The sequence below is a fragment of the Pinus tabuliformis genome, chromosome J (genome assembly GCF_031772625.1).
Source record: "Pinus tabuliformis cultivar Carrire ecotype Pingquan chromosome J, CPIR1, whole genome shotgun sequence".
Classification (NCBI taxonomy): domain Eukaryota; kingdom Viridiplantae; phylum Streptophyta; class Pinopsida; order Pinales; family Pinaceae; genus Pinus; species Pinus tabuliformis.
The window spans coordinates 1,486,627,444-1,486,642,138 of NC_142295.1; the positions used below are offsets into that span (position 1 = coordinate 1,486,627,444).

General features: G+C 35.4%; 1 pseudogene; it reads right to left on the bottom strand.

Annotated features, from left to right (window-relative positions):
- Positions 1–1,152: 1,152 nt before the first annotated feature.
- Positions 1,153–8,391, bottom strand: LOC149233019 (caffeoyl-CoA O-methyltransferase pseudogene; annotated as a pseudogene).
- Positions 8,392–14,695: the final 6,304 nt, after the last annotated feature.

Consider the following 14,695-nt stretch of genomic DNA (forward strand, 5'->3'; position numbering starts at 1 on the left):
CCTAGGTCCACTAGGTTTACAAGGTCCAGTAGGTCATTTAGGTTTACTAGAATTACTAGGTTAACCTAGGTTTACTTGGTTTATGAGGGTTGCTAGGTTTATTAGGTTGACCTAGGCTTACTATGTTGAACTAGTTTTACTAGGTTGACCTAAGTTTACTAGGTTTACTAGGTTGACCTACGTCTACTTGATTTACTATATTAACCTAGTTTTACTAAGTTTACTAGGTTTACAAGGTTGACCTAACTTTACTAGATTGACTAAGCATTGACTAAGTTGACCTACATATACTAGGTTGACCTCACTTTATTAGGTTCACTGGCTTGATCTAGTTTTACTAGGTTGACATAGGTTTACTAGGTTGCCTTAGGTTTAAAGTTGACCTAGATTTACCAGGTTGATCTATGTTTACTAAAATTGCTAGATAAACCATAGTCAACTAAGTTGACAAGGCTAACATAGGTTTATTAGGTTGACCTTAATTTCTAAGGTTTACTATATCAACCATAGTCAACTATGGTAACCATGGTTGACTATGGTAAACCTTAGTTGATCATTATGAATCATGAGTAATAATGGTCAACTATGATCAAACATGAAGAAACATGATGAACCATATTCAATCATAATTTATCATAGTTAACTATAGTTAGATATAGATAAGCATGATCATCTATAGTTAAATATATATATTGACCATAATAAACTATTTCCCACCATAACTTGAATATATTTAGAAACAATCAACCATGGCTTATTAATCCACTTTGCCTAAATCTTCTATCACTTAACATAACCATAACCACATTAATATAATGTTTAAAATAAACTCATAGCCTCAATTTTTACCTTCCATAAACTTATCAATAACATAAGATGGAAAATGACAACTATCACTATATTTCAATTACTTTATCAATATGATTGTGATAGTATATATAAATTCATCAATTAAAATTGCAAAGTGATAACAAAGAGGAAACCATGAATGAATTGGAACACATGTTCCAGCGACGAAGGGAAACCAGCTTAGAAAGAATGAACATTCATGTAAATTATAATCATTAACAATTGGAAACATTGATGTATTTAGAATTGTCTATGCTTGAAATTTCAGATTCTCACGTACAGGACGAGATGACTGAATAATGTTCAAGAAAGGTACTTGCACAGTGTCACTCCATCGGCAATTGGGATATGAGCAAACTCGATGCAAGGGTCTGCAGCAAGGGCCTTGTTTAGTTCCAACGCCTGCTCCCTACCATATCTCATGCCTTCACTCATGGGAACTTCTGGGGGAACCGCAACGGGTCCTTGCCACAGAGTATGATCATATGTAATCACTCCTCCAAACTTCACCAGATTTATCAGCCACTTGCGGTAGTTCACATAGTTGCATTTGTCAGCATCCACAACCTTGAAATCAAACGATTCGTGCATCTCCTCCTGAACAATACCCATTTCATCAATTTATCAACCGCTAATTCGCCATCCCTATGTTAGAAATCTGCAGTTTCTAAATCTTAATGTGACCCGATTAAAGCATTAAAGCGTTAAAAGCGTTAAAAGCATTAAAGCATTAAAGCATTAAAGCATTAAAGCGTTGAATTGGTATATGATGGACGTACCAGATTTAGTGTTAAATAATATAAAAAGGATTGGGTCCTCTCTCCCCCTGCCAAGAGTCGCATTCTTCTCCATCAAGAAGCGCATAAAGAAACAGGGCTAGAAAGAGAAACCGAATTCTGAGAAGAAGAGTAGGAGTCAGAAGAAAGTAGATGGCAGCCATTACATCTTCCGCTGTTAATCAAGGTATGTCATCTTAAACAATAGATCATATTAAGTTTTGTTTGTGAAATATTCGGTATTGATGATCTTTGGGCTGTTAATTTGAATTGTTCATAATTAATCAAGAAAGATTTACATTTGGTATCAGAGCCACCAATCAATAACTGAATATTTCCTATGATTGCAATTGATCTGTTCTGTGCTTTACTCATGATGTTAATCAAATCCTCCGCATGCCCACAATTTTCTGATCAAGTGATTTGCTTTCTTCGCGTATCTGCTTTAATTGATCCACCATCCACTGCTTTATTACTGAGTAAAATAATTCTGTCATTCCGTGATAAAATACAATAATGAATATGATACCGGCGATTGCCCATATCCGATTCGTTGGTGAAATATAGAGCTCAGGAATTTTTTCGGTGGAATTTTGATTCATAATTCGATTCATAATTCTCCAAGTATTCGCAACCTATTGCGATCAATTTAGTTTGAATATGCGGGCATGAATATTATCTCGAAAGTCTCTTTTAATAGAGGGATGAATCACTTTGTGCTTGTAGTATACCAGAATGCCGCCACTACGGTTGTGCTTGCTCCTTTCGCCTTCCTCATTGAAAGGAAAGTGCGAGCGAAACTCACTTTTCCCATATTCTGCCAGATTTTTGCATTGGGTTTGTTGGGGCCTGTAATCGACCAGAATTTTTACTTCGTGGGATTGAAATTTTTTTGCATAAAGTATGTGTTATAAATCATTTATGCACATGAGATTTATGATTTTGTTAATCACCAAAGTGGTCAAAATCAGAATAGTCATTTAGTGCATAAGTGACATAATGATTATTGATAGAAATTGCCAGTTATAATAATACCAATTAACACTGGCGTCACTAATGATAGAACCTGAGAGCTTACCCAAAGGAAAGTCTTGTTCTATAACTAGTTGACATGATGAGGTTTAATAGATATTTTGGTTAAATAAATATTGATCATCCAAAGATGTCAGTTCTATTTAATTGAATATATTTATTACCTACTTATGTTTTGGTATTTAATTATGTTAAGTATAAGATAGTATCTACCCAAAGGAGTGCTATATTATGCTATTATGTCTACATCTGAATCGCGTTAGTTATGAGCTTACAGTTATTTCATTTTTTTTAATTTGCAGGAGTTCCCATGAATACGCATGCTTCATCTGTTACATTGTTCACTGGTGTTAATTTTTCTGAATGGAGAGAACAAGTCAATTTCCATTTAGGTGTTCAAGATCTTGACTTGGCACTCCTTGAGGATAAACTTGCTGCTCTTACAAAAGATAGTACTGAGGCAGAAAAATCACACCATAAAGCATGGGAACGCAGTAACAGATTGAGCCTTATGTTTATTAAGATGACTGTTGCTAACAACATCAAGTCAACAATTCCACAAACAGAAAGTGCTAAGGAATATATGCAGTCTGTGGAAGAGCGTTTTCGTTCAGCTGATAAGTCACTCGCTGGTACTCTTATGGCAGAACTCACGACCATGAAGTTTGATGGGTCGCGAACTATGCAAGAGCACATTATAGAGATGACTAATCTTGCAGCAAGGTTAAACTCCCTGGGACTTACAGTAGAGGATTATTTTCTTGTCCAGTTCATCCTGAACTCGCTACCTTCTGAATATGGACCTTTTCAGATTAACTATAACACTATAAAGGATAAGTGGAATGTTAATGAATTGGCCAGTAGACTTGTTCAGGAAGAAGGACGTTTGAAAAATCAAGTGAATCACTCAGTAAGTTTTGTGAGTAATAAAGCTGGTAAAGAAAAGAAAGGAAAATCAAGTCATTTCAAGAAGAAAAAGGCACCTGCTAAGAATGGGCAGGATAAGGAAAAGAAGGAACTAAAGGATGTTCAATGTCATTTCTGTAAAAAGAAAGGACATTATCAAAGTGACTGTCCGAAAAGGAAAGATTGGTTCGAAAAGAAAGGTAATTATCTATCTTTCGTATGTTTTGAATCAAATTTAGTTGAAGTTCCCATTAATACATGGTGGCTTGATACTGGTGCTACAACTCATGTTTCCAATAATATGCAGGGATTTCTTATGATCCGAACCATAAATCCAAATGAAGATTGTTTTCTCTTTATGGGAAACAGAATGAAATATTCAATTGAAGGCATTGGGACTTATCGTCTAATTCTAGAAAGTGGATATGTATTAGACTTATACAGTACCCTTTATGTACCTTCATTATCTAGAAACCTTATTTCCGTAAGTAAGTTGGATAATTCTGGTTTTAGATGTATGATTGGATCTGGCTGTTTTGATTTATATAAGAATACTGATAATGTTGGTTCTGGTATTCTAATTGATGGTTTATATAAATTGAAACTGAATGACACTTATGCGAATTCCTTGTTGAATGTAGTAAATAATGTTGGATGTAAACGTAGCATGGTGAATGAAAATTATGCTTTCTTGTGGCATAAAAGACTAGGTCATATATCCAAAGAAAGAATGATGAGACTAGTAAGTAATGAAATTTTGTCAAATTTGGACTTTAGTGATCTAGAATTATGTGTGGATTGTATTAAAGGTAAACAAACCAAACATAATAAGAAAGGAGCCACCAGAAGCAGCCAGCTTCTTGAAATAATACACACTGATATTTGCGGACCTATGGACACTCCAGCCTTTAATGGAGAAAAGTATTTCATCACTTTTATTGACGATTTTTCCCGTTATGGTTATGTCTATTTGCTTCATGAAAAATCTCAATCTGTGAATGTCCTTGAGACGTTTGTAAAGGAAGTTGAGAGGCAATTAGATAAAAAGGTGAAAATCATAAGGTCTGATAGAGGTGGTGAATATTATGGTAAATATAATGAGTCAGGCCAGTGTCCAGGTCCATTTGCAAAATTCCTCGAAAGTCATGGCATATGTGCGCAATACACAATGCCAGGTACACCACAGAAAAATGGTGTAGCAGAAAGGCGCAATAGGACGTTAATGGATATGATTAGGAGTATGATGTCAGATTCTACACTACCTAAGAATTTGTGGTCGTATGCTCTCAAAACCGCTAATTATTTGTTGAATAGGGTTCCTAGTAAAGCTGTTCAAAAGACTCCTTTTGAGTTATGGACTAACAGGAAACCTAGCTTAAGACACCTACATGTTTGGGGTTGTCCAGCGGAAGCGAGAATTTATAATCCACATGAAAAGAAATTAGATTCTCGAACGATCAGTGGGTATTTTTTAGGTTACCCTGAGAAATCTAAAGGGTACGTGTTTTACTGTCCTAATCATAGTCCAAGAATTGTAGAAACTGGTAATGCAAGGTTCATTGAGAATGGTGAAGTCAGTGGGAGTACTCGAAGAGAAATATTAGAAATAAAGGAAACAAGGGTAAATGTTACATTGCCTAGAATAGTTCCTTCATCTACTATTACTCCAAATGTTGTTCCAGCTGTTGTAGAACAGCATGATGATAATGAACAACATATAAATGAAGAAGTACTTCCTGAAGGAAATGACTTACATAATGCTGATATGCATGAACCACAACAAGTAGCATTAAGAAGACCTCAAAGAAATCGTAGGTCAGCTATTTCTGATGATTATGTGGTTTATATGCAAGAATCAGATTATGATATTGGAATCAATAAGGATCCAGTTTCGTTTTCACATGCTGTAGAAAGTAAAGAGTCAAAGGAATGGATTAATGCCATGAAAGAAGAACTGAAATCCATGCAACAGAATGAAGTTTGGGATCTCGTTGAGTTACCACATGGCTGTAAAAGAGTCGGATGCAAATGGGTTTTTAAAACCAAACACGACTCTAGTGGTAATATCGAATGGTATAAAGCTAGACTTGTTGCTAAGGGTTACACTCAGAAAGATGGTGTTGATTACAAGGAGACATTTTCTCCTGTTTCGAAAAAGGACTCACTAAGAATTATAATGGCATTAGTAGCTCATTATGATTTGGAGTTGCATCAAATGGATGTGAAAATAGCCTTTCTGAATGGAGATCTTGATGAGGATGTTTACATGGATCAACCTGAGGGTTTTTCTATAGAAGGAAAAGAACAATTGGTGTGTAAACTTAAGAAGTCAATATATGGGCTTAAACAAGCATCTCGGCAATGGTATATTAAGTTCAATACCATTATTACATCCTTTGGTTTTAAGGAAAATACGGTTGATCACTGTATATACCAAAAGATCAGTGGGAGCAAGTTTATTTATCTGGTCCTTTATGTTGATGACATCTTGCTTGCTGCAAATAATTTAAGTATATTGCATGAGACTAAGGAATTTCTCTCAACGAACTTTGAAATGAAAGATATGGGAGAGGCATCCTATGTGATTGGAATAGAAATATTCTGTGATCGATCACAAGGAATATTGGGATTGTCTCAGAAAGGATATGTCGAAAGGATTCTAGAGAGATTTGGAATGAGTAAATGTTCACCTGGGACAGTTCCTGTACAGAAAGGTGATAAATTCAGTCTCATGCAATGTCCTAAGAATGATGTTGAATGAAAGGAAATGGAATCAATTCCATATGCATCTGTTGTTGGTAGCCTGATGTATGCTCAAACCTGTACTAGACCGGATATCAGCTTTGCGGTCGGTATGTTAGGGAGGTATCAAAGTAATCCAGGAAGGGAACATTGGCAAGCTGCAAAGAAAGTTTTGAGGTACTTACAAGGCACGAAAGATTACATGCTCATGTATAGAAGATCCAATGAATCGGAGGTGATCGGATATAGCGATTCAGATTTTGCTGGATGCATCGATACTAGAAAATCGACTTTTGGTTCCCTGTTTATGTTTGCTCAAGGTGCCATATCATGGAAAAGTGTGAAACAGACTATCGTTGCTTCATCCACTATGGAGGCAGAATTTGTGGCATGTTTTGAAGCCACAATTCATGCATTATGGTTGCGGAACTTTATTTCAGGACTTGCGGTTGTCGACACCATTAGCAAGCCGCTGAAAATTTATTGTGATAACTCTGCAGCAGTATTTTTCTCAAAGAACGACAAGTACTCTAAAGGTGCCAAACACATAGATCTGAAGTATCTTGTTGTGAAAGATGAGGTTCAGAAACAAAGAGTGTCAATCATGCACATCAGGACAAACTTATGATTGCAGACCCTTTGACGAAAGGGTTACAACCAAGACAATTTAAGGAACATGTTCAAAGAATGGGTCTTGGTTGTATTAATAATAATTGATGTGTGACATTCTGAGCTCTTTTATGTGTTTCTGATATACAATTATGTGTCTCTTGTTTTAATATAGTAGTACGTATTTTATGTAATTTTAAACAAGAAAGAGTCTTATAAAGATATTATGTTTAATCATTATGATATAAGACATTATGTGGACCATTATGCTGTTTTATATAAATTATGAGTATGAATTGATGGTTTGCTGGTATTGTAGTATATGGAAGGAAATGCATTGAATTAATAGTGCACAACCGCCATAACTCTCAGCAATTTATCATAGTATGATGTTCAACACTTAATATTATGAATAGTCGGGTCAAGTGGGAGAATGTTAGAAATCTGCAGTTTCTAAATCTTAATGTGACCCGATTAAAGCATTAAAGCATTAAAAGCGTTAAAAGCATTAAAGCATTAAAGCATTAAAGCATTAAAGCATTAAAGCGTTGAATTGGTATATGATGGACGTACCAGATTTAGTGTTAAACAATATAAAAAGGATTGGGTCCTCTCTCCCCCTGCCAAGAGTCGCATTCTTCTCCATCAAGAAGCGCATAAAGAAACAGGGCTAGAAAGAGAAACCGAATTCTGAGAAGAAGAGTAGGAGTCAGAAGAAAGTAGATGGCAGCCATTACATCTTCCGCTGTTAATCAAGGTATGTCATCTTAAACAATAGATCATATTAAGTTTTGTTTGTGAAATATTCGGTATTGATGATCTTTGGGCTGTTAATTTGAATTGTTCATAATTAATCAAGAAAGATTTACACCCTAAACCTTTAAGCTCTCCCCACATATAATTTACGTACATTTTTAAGAATTTCATCCAGAAGTGGCAGAGCATGGCCTTCTCTGAAATCATTTTTGTGGGCAGCTCCAGCTTTCTCAATGATATGTTGCCCTATTTCATAGGTCTCCCTATCAATATCCATCGTTTTTATCTGCAATTCGATCCTTCATTAATTAATTGGCCCACATACAAACATTAAATTCCCTTGTTTGGGAATATCTATGAATGCGAATATAAAGGCAAGGGTTGTGCTGACAAGTGGGTAACCAGTGTACACCCCAATCTCTATGGTGTTCTTGGCGTTCATCAACTTGAGCAGGAGGCCCAAAAATTGACCTTCATCTCGAGGAATAGCCATGTCATGCCTGTCACACCAGACAATCCACAGTGGCTTCACACCATGAAAACTAGCTTTGCAAGCACAACACCCAATTGTATCTATATTTAAGGACATGGCCAACGGACGAGGTGGCGTTATTGTCATTCCACTTGGCCAACAGACGACGGGACATGGCAACACACCCCGTGAATATTTAATGGCATTGATATACAAGAGGTGGTTTGTCCTTCTTGCTACCCACGCCATGGGGGTAATGGTATTTGAAATGAGTTGTTTACCATTCTTCATGTGCATTAGAGTCCTTACTTGTGTGCGTTTAATGCGGAAATGCTTTACCCATGGCTATAAGCTCACATTCGTGTTTCAAGTTTGTTCCTATAGCAAGTATCATGTAGGGTTATCCGAGTTTGGACATAGCAAGCACTGAGATGGGTTTGACATGGTGCTATATATAGCTAGACCTTAACGTGGCTTCGATTGCCAAAAAGTTGCCTTCTAATCTAGGAATCCTATAATTTAGGGGAGTTGGTTCACTCTCTACTTTGTAGCAACACTTTGAAACTAGTAATATTGGTTTCCAATGCAGAATTGCTATTAGCTTATATTATTTATTGTCTTGCAACTTGGTGAGCTCATTCTTTGCATTGGTGCTCGGACTTTCTGCCTTTTTTTCTTCCCACCTTGTTCCTACTTACTTCCATTAGGCATTCTCCCCGTCCCCGCCCCCGATAGTTCTCATTTTTCCTAGGTTTCATTCTTGGTCCATCCCCCTTTCCCTTGTCCTTAGGCTCCCTTATTGTGCACCCAGATTGTTATGGATGTCAAATTTTACTTGCATAAATAGTTTAAGATGTTATTTTAAAACAAAAATTGTTTTCCATGGATGGGTGACCGTTGAGAGAGAAGGGGTGTTGTCGCCATTCTATTTGGACAATGGACTAAGGTACATGGCAACACAACCCATGAATAATTAATGGTGTTTATACTTCCGGCCAATCACACTATAGAGGTATTGGAATTGGAAATGAGTTGTTTACCATTTTACTTATGCATTAGTTGAGTCCTCACTTGTGTGGGTCTAATGCAAAAAAGAACTTTTCCCGTGGCTCTAAGCCCACGTACCCATTTTGAGTTTGTTCCTATGTTTATTAGCACACAAGGTTATCCGAGTTTGGAGCCTACAAGCACTAAGATGGGTTTGACATGGTGTTATCTACAACTAGACCTTGAAGTGGTTTTGATTGCCAAAAAGTTGTCTTCTAATATGCAAATCTGATAATTCAAGGGAGTTGGTTCCCACTCTACTTTGCGACAATGCTTTGAAAATGGTAATATTGGTTTTCAATGCAAAATTGCTATTAGCTTGTATTATTTGTTCTCCTACAAGTTGGTCATCTCATCGTCTGCACTGGTGCTCAGTCTTTCTGCCTTTTTTTCTTCCCACCTTGTTCCTGTCCACTTCCTCTGGGCATCCACCCTGTAGTTCTCGTTTTCCCTGGCTTGCCTTCCTGGTTCACCTCCCTTTCTCCTGCCCTCAGGCTCCCTTATTCCTCTGCAATGTTTCCTCTCGATCTTCCTTCATCCTGCATCATATCATTGCATGCTCCTCCTTATGAGTTTGCTTGATGTAAGCTCCCACTTTGGTGTATTCTAGTTTGTTTTTTGTCTAAGATCACTTTTTATCCTCCCACTCCCTTCATGTTTATGCATCTTGCATATCTCATTGTAGGTCCCTTTGGTTTTGGTGATTCTCTGACTAGTACTTGACCTACATGGCTCTCCTCTCGGTTCCTTGTATCCTTGAGTCTATTATGGTCTATGTTTTAGCCTTACCTATTCTCTGACCTTTCCTCCATGCCTCATCAGCGAGAATGAATTCAAAAGTGTGTTGCCTATTACCAACAACAAGCCCACAAGAATAGTACATGCATGCATCATCGTCTGGAAGACACTACCTCTCACTTTCGTCACCTCATGTCTGGACCCATTCAGGAAGATCTCACCCAGTATGAGGGGAAATCCTCCTCTCATAAATTACCCCTCTCTGACACAGAGGCTTTTACTGAGTGAGTGGATTGGATTATGGACATAGGGCATATGAGAGGTCATTTTAATCAGTATATACAAAAAATTGGTCTCTCCTAGCACATGAAATTTCTACCAGAGCATACTCTCTTGGACTGGCACGAACATCCCATGGATATTCTCCATCCCCTTAAACATCTACATCAACATATGAGGGACTTAGATTGAAGGATGGGGCAAATTAAACATCATTTTGATATCCCCCCTTTGGCGAGAGGAACCTTTGGAGATACTAAAGAGCCCATCTAAGTTGTCTCAAACTTAGACCCTTATACCTAGTTTCTATCATGTCTATTCTTTGTGGCTCTTTTGTTACTGCTTCTTTTCTCCATTGTTGCTTAGGGAAGATTCTTATTTTTTGTATGCTAAGTTGTGTATCTCCTAGTACTTAGTTACCTCTCACCTCTCTGCGGAGAGTACATTTTTGGATTTGGTCAAGTCTTCCTAGTGAGAAACTGACTTAAATTTTTAGTTTATCTCATTTTGAAGGCAATGCAATTTACCAAAAAAATAGAGAGAAATTGATTTTAATTAGATATTAATTGATGATAATTATGATGATCTTTAAAATTTATTAAATTTAAATATGATTTTGTTGATCTTAACAACGTAAGAATTATTTGGAATTTTTTTAAATATTCTATGCTCATAAATGATGGCTACTATCTTAGCAAACCATAGTGTTGTTACAGGATGAACAACAAATCTTTTCTCTCACAACAAACTACAGTGTTGTTACAGGCTCTCTCAACAAACTACAGTGTTGTTACAGACTCTCACAGCAAACTACAGTGTTGTTACAGGCTCTCTCAGCAGACTACAATGCTATTACAGACTCTCACAACAAACTATAGTGTTGTTACAGACTCTCACAACAAACTACAATGTTGTTACAGGCTCTCTCAACAGACTACAGTGCTGTTACAGACTCTCACAACAAACTATAGTGTTGTTACAGGAGGAACAACATTGTTTTTTTCAGCCACATAGTCTGTAAAAACACAATTTAAAGATCCCTTCGTAACTCCCAAACGAAGGATATTTTTGGGAAATCACTCATGGGTTACCAAATAGACCCTGCTCTGCACAAAACCCAGATGCCATAATTTCGAAATTCGTCTTCCTTTGATCATAAATTGACCTGCAAAATTGGTGACGGTTTTCCTTTACGAATTTTCTTTCTTTTGTTTGCTTGATACAAAGTGCTCTGTATTCTCGAATCTGAAATGTAAAATGACTCTTTCCAATACACAATCTTGGATGCAAAAGTACTGGATTAAAATATTAACTGAAATATGATTCTCTAGGTTCTCATTTAAATGTAAATAACAGAGAAAATACAGTGCAAGAATTCCTCATTCAACACAGCAATTTAAAGACCAAATCAATTTCAATCTCCAGATATTAATATTATGGTTCATAAACCTCACAAACACATATGCAAATAACTGTCTCACACACACTTACATATTCGATTTGCTGATACAAAAAACCACTGGTCTAAGAAATGTTGTTCAATTAACTTCAATCTCACACCAAAATTTCCAGCACCCAAAAATTTTCCTCCTCTCTCCTTCAAAACTAAAAATCCACTGTCCAAGAAATGAGTTCATGGATGTGAACCAATTTCCCTTAGCCCTAACTACCTACTAATTATAAAATCATTTCTTTTAACTAGATATTCCTAACTAATCTTAACTGAATATCAAATTTTTTTTCAAAAATAAACTTTAAAATGTTCTAGCCTTTACATGTGATCAATCCATCACATTGCTAGGCTCTTGGTCTGACTTTAATAACTTATCATGTTTATGTTCTCGGCCTAATGCACCTGCATCAATAAAGTATTAAAAGAAACATTCCAACATCACCATAATTTTGTTTAGTTAAAAGGTTAAGAAGGTTGGTGATTATTTCTTTTCATCCCATGATGTTTTGCAAATTGACCAATGCCCAATTTTATTATGGAGCTCATGAGAATTTGTTCTTATTTTAACCATGTTCATTTTGATTTTCAAGAAATACTTTTGATCTTCAAGATTTGAATTCATCACCTCCATAGCTTAGTTACCTTTTACCTTTAACTCTTTATTACCGACAATTTCTCTTTAAATTTTGAGGTAATAATTTTTCTTATTATTATCCTTATTTTACAAAATGATCTCCTCCTTTATCCCCCCCAATGGCCTAAGTAAGATTGGGCATCATTATGACATCCCCACTTGAGCTTAAGATGGTTTTGGATAGATTCATTGACAATTTTAGGAACTTCTTGTCCTCCATGTTGTTTAACCTCTTCTTATACATAAGATATCTAGCCATAGCCATGATTTCAATATAAGAAAGGCTTGCCTTGATGAGAAAGATAAGATAGGGTGCATTTCCTTTAATCTTGAGATTATATGTTATAAAATGTTTTTGGATATGTTCTATCACTACAACAAAACTAGCGATTTGCGCCAGATTTTAGTGCATTTTTTTTGTAATTGTGATGAGCAACCTGGCACTAAATCTGGCTCTATTGTACAATTTTTAAAGCATCCTTTTTTGCACCTGATTTTGCATCCTTTTTCACGCTAGATTTTGCATCATTTTTTACACCAAACTATGCATCATTTTTTGTGTCAAATTTTGAACCAAGATTTGCATCTTATTCTATGACAGGTTTTGCTTCTAGTTTTGTGTCATTTTTTGCATCTATTTTTCATTGTCTTTTGCTTCCTATTTTGTGTCATTCTTTGCTTCCATTTTTGCGCCATCATTTGCATCAAGTTTACACTGTATTTTGCATCCAATTTAACGTCTTTTTCTGCATCCATTTTGTGTCAGTTTTTGCATCTAGTCTTATGCCAGGTTTTGTATCTAGTCTTACACTAGTTTTTGCTTCTATTTTTGCACCAGCTTTGGTGCCTATCTTTGCACCATGTGTTGAATTTGATTTAGCACCAAATTTTGCATCCATTTTTGTGCCCATTTTGCATCTTTTTTTGGACAATTTTTTACGTCCACATTTACGTTTGATTTGTCTCCATTTTTCCCATCCCATTTTGCACCATATTTTGCGTCATTTGTTGCATCCAATTTTGCATCGTTTTTAACACCATTTCTTGCATCCAATGTTACATCATTTTGAGTATCCAAATTTGCATTTATATTTGCATCTTATGTTGAGTCATGTGTTGTGTCCACCTTTGCATCTTATTTTGTGTCTAATGGTACATTCAATTTAGAGCCATTTTTTACGTCTACTTTTGTATTTGTTTTTGCACCAAGTTTTGCATCCAATTTTAAGCTATTTTTATGCCCATTTTTGCACCATTTTTTGTGTCTACTTATGTGTGCAATGTTGCACCATTATTTACGCCCACTTTTTCATCCAATTTTGCATTTTTTTGGTGTCTAGTTTTACATCGTTTTCACCATCCAAATTTGCATCTTTTTCTGCCTCATTTTGTGTCCACATTTGCATATAATTTTGTGTCTAAGTTTGAGCCTAAATTTGCATCTGATTAGGCATCATTTTTTACATCCAATATGGCATCCTTGGTTTCACCTTTTTTCAGCCCCATTTTGCATCTTGTTTTATGTCTTTTCTTACATCTCTTTTTTTTTTCCTTTTTTTTGCACCCAAGTTTGCATCCCAAATTTACACCATTATTTGCATCATCATTTGGCATCTTAATTTGTAACATTTTTTGCTTCTTTTTAGCACTCAACTTTGCATCTTATTTTACATCTAGTTGTCTGTCTTTTTTTGCATCTAATTTGGTGCCCATTTATGTGTCCTTGTTTTTGCCCAATTTGATATCCTTTTGTATGCCATGTTTTGTTCCCTTCTTTGTGTCAACTATTGCACAATTTTTCACTTCTAATTTAAAACGCTTTGTATGTCATTGTTTGCATTTTGTATTAATTCCTAGTTTAACATCCAATTTTACTTTCAATTTTGCATCCATGGTTACATCCGCATTTGACTTCTTATGTAGAGTATATTTTATATATATGACCGCCTTTATAGATTCATAGTGAAATATATCATAGTTTCTAAATATCATTAAAGAAGATATCACAATTCAAAATCATTTGTAAAGAAATTTAAGGGAACTTAACAACATCCATCCAAAAAAATAACAATGTGTCATTAACAATTTTCAAGACATGTATAAAATAGCAACATAATACTAATAAGATCAGTATTATTTTTAATCAAAACAACTAAAATTCAAATATGATTAATAGATCAAAATATTTCATGAATATCATTATTCTACGATAAATTAACAACATACATCCAAAGATGGTAATATCACCATACATTATAATTCTCTATCAAAATAATGATGATACTTTCCAATATATAAATCAAATAAAAATATAATAATGATAATATCATCATCATCTTTAATCAAATCAAACTCATCGTATGATTACAAAATCAAAATGTTTGATTGATATAGGGTAAATT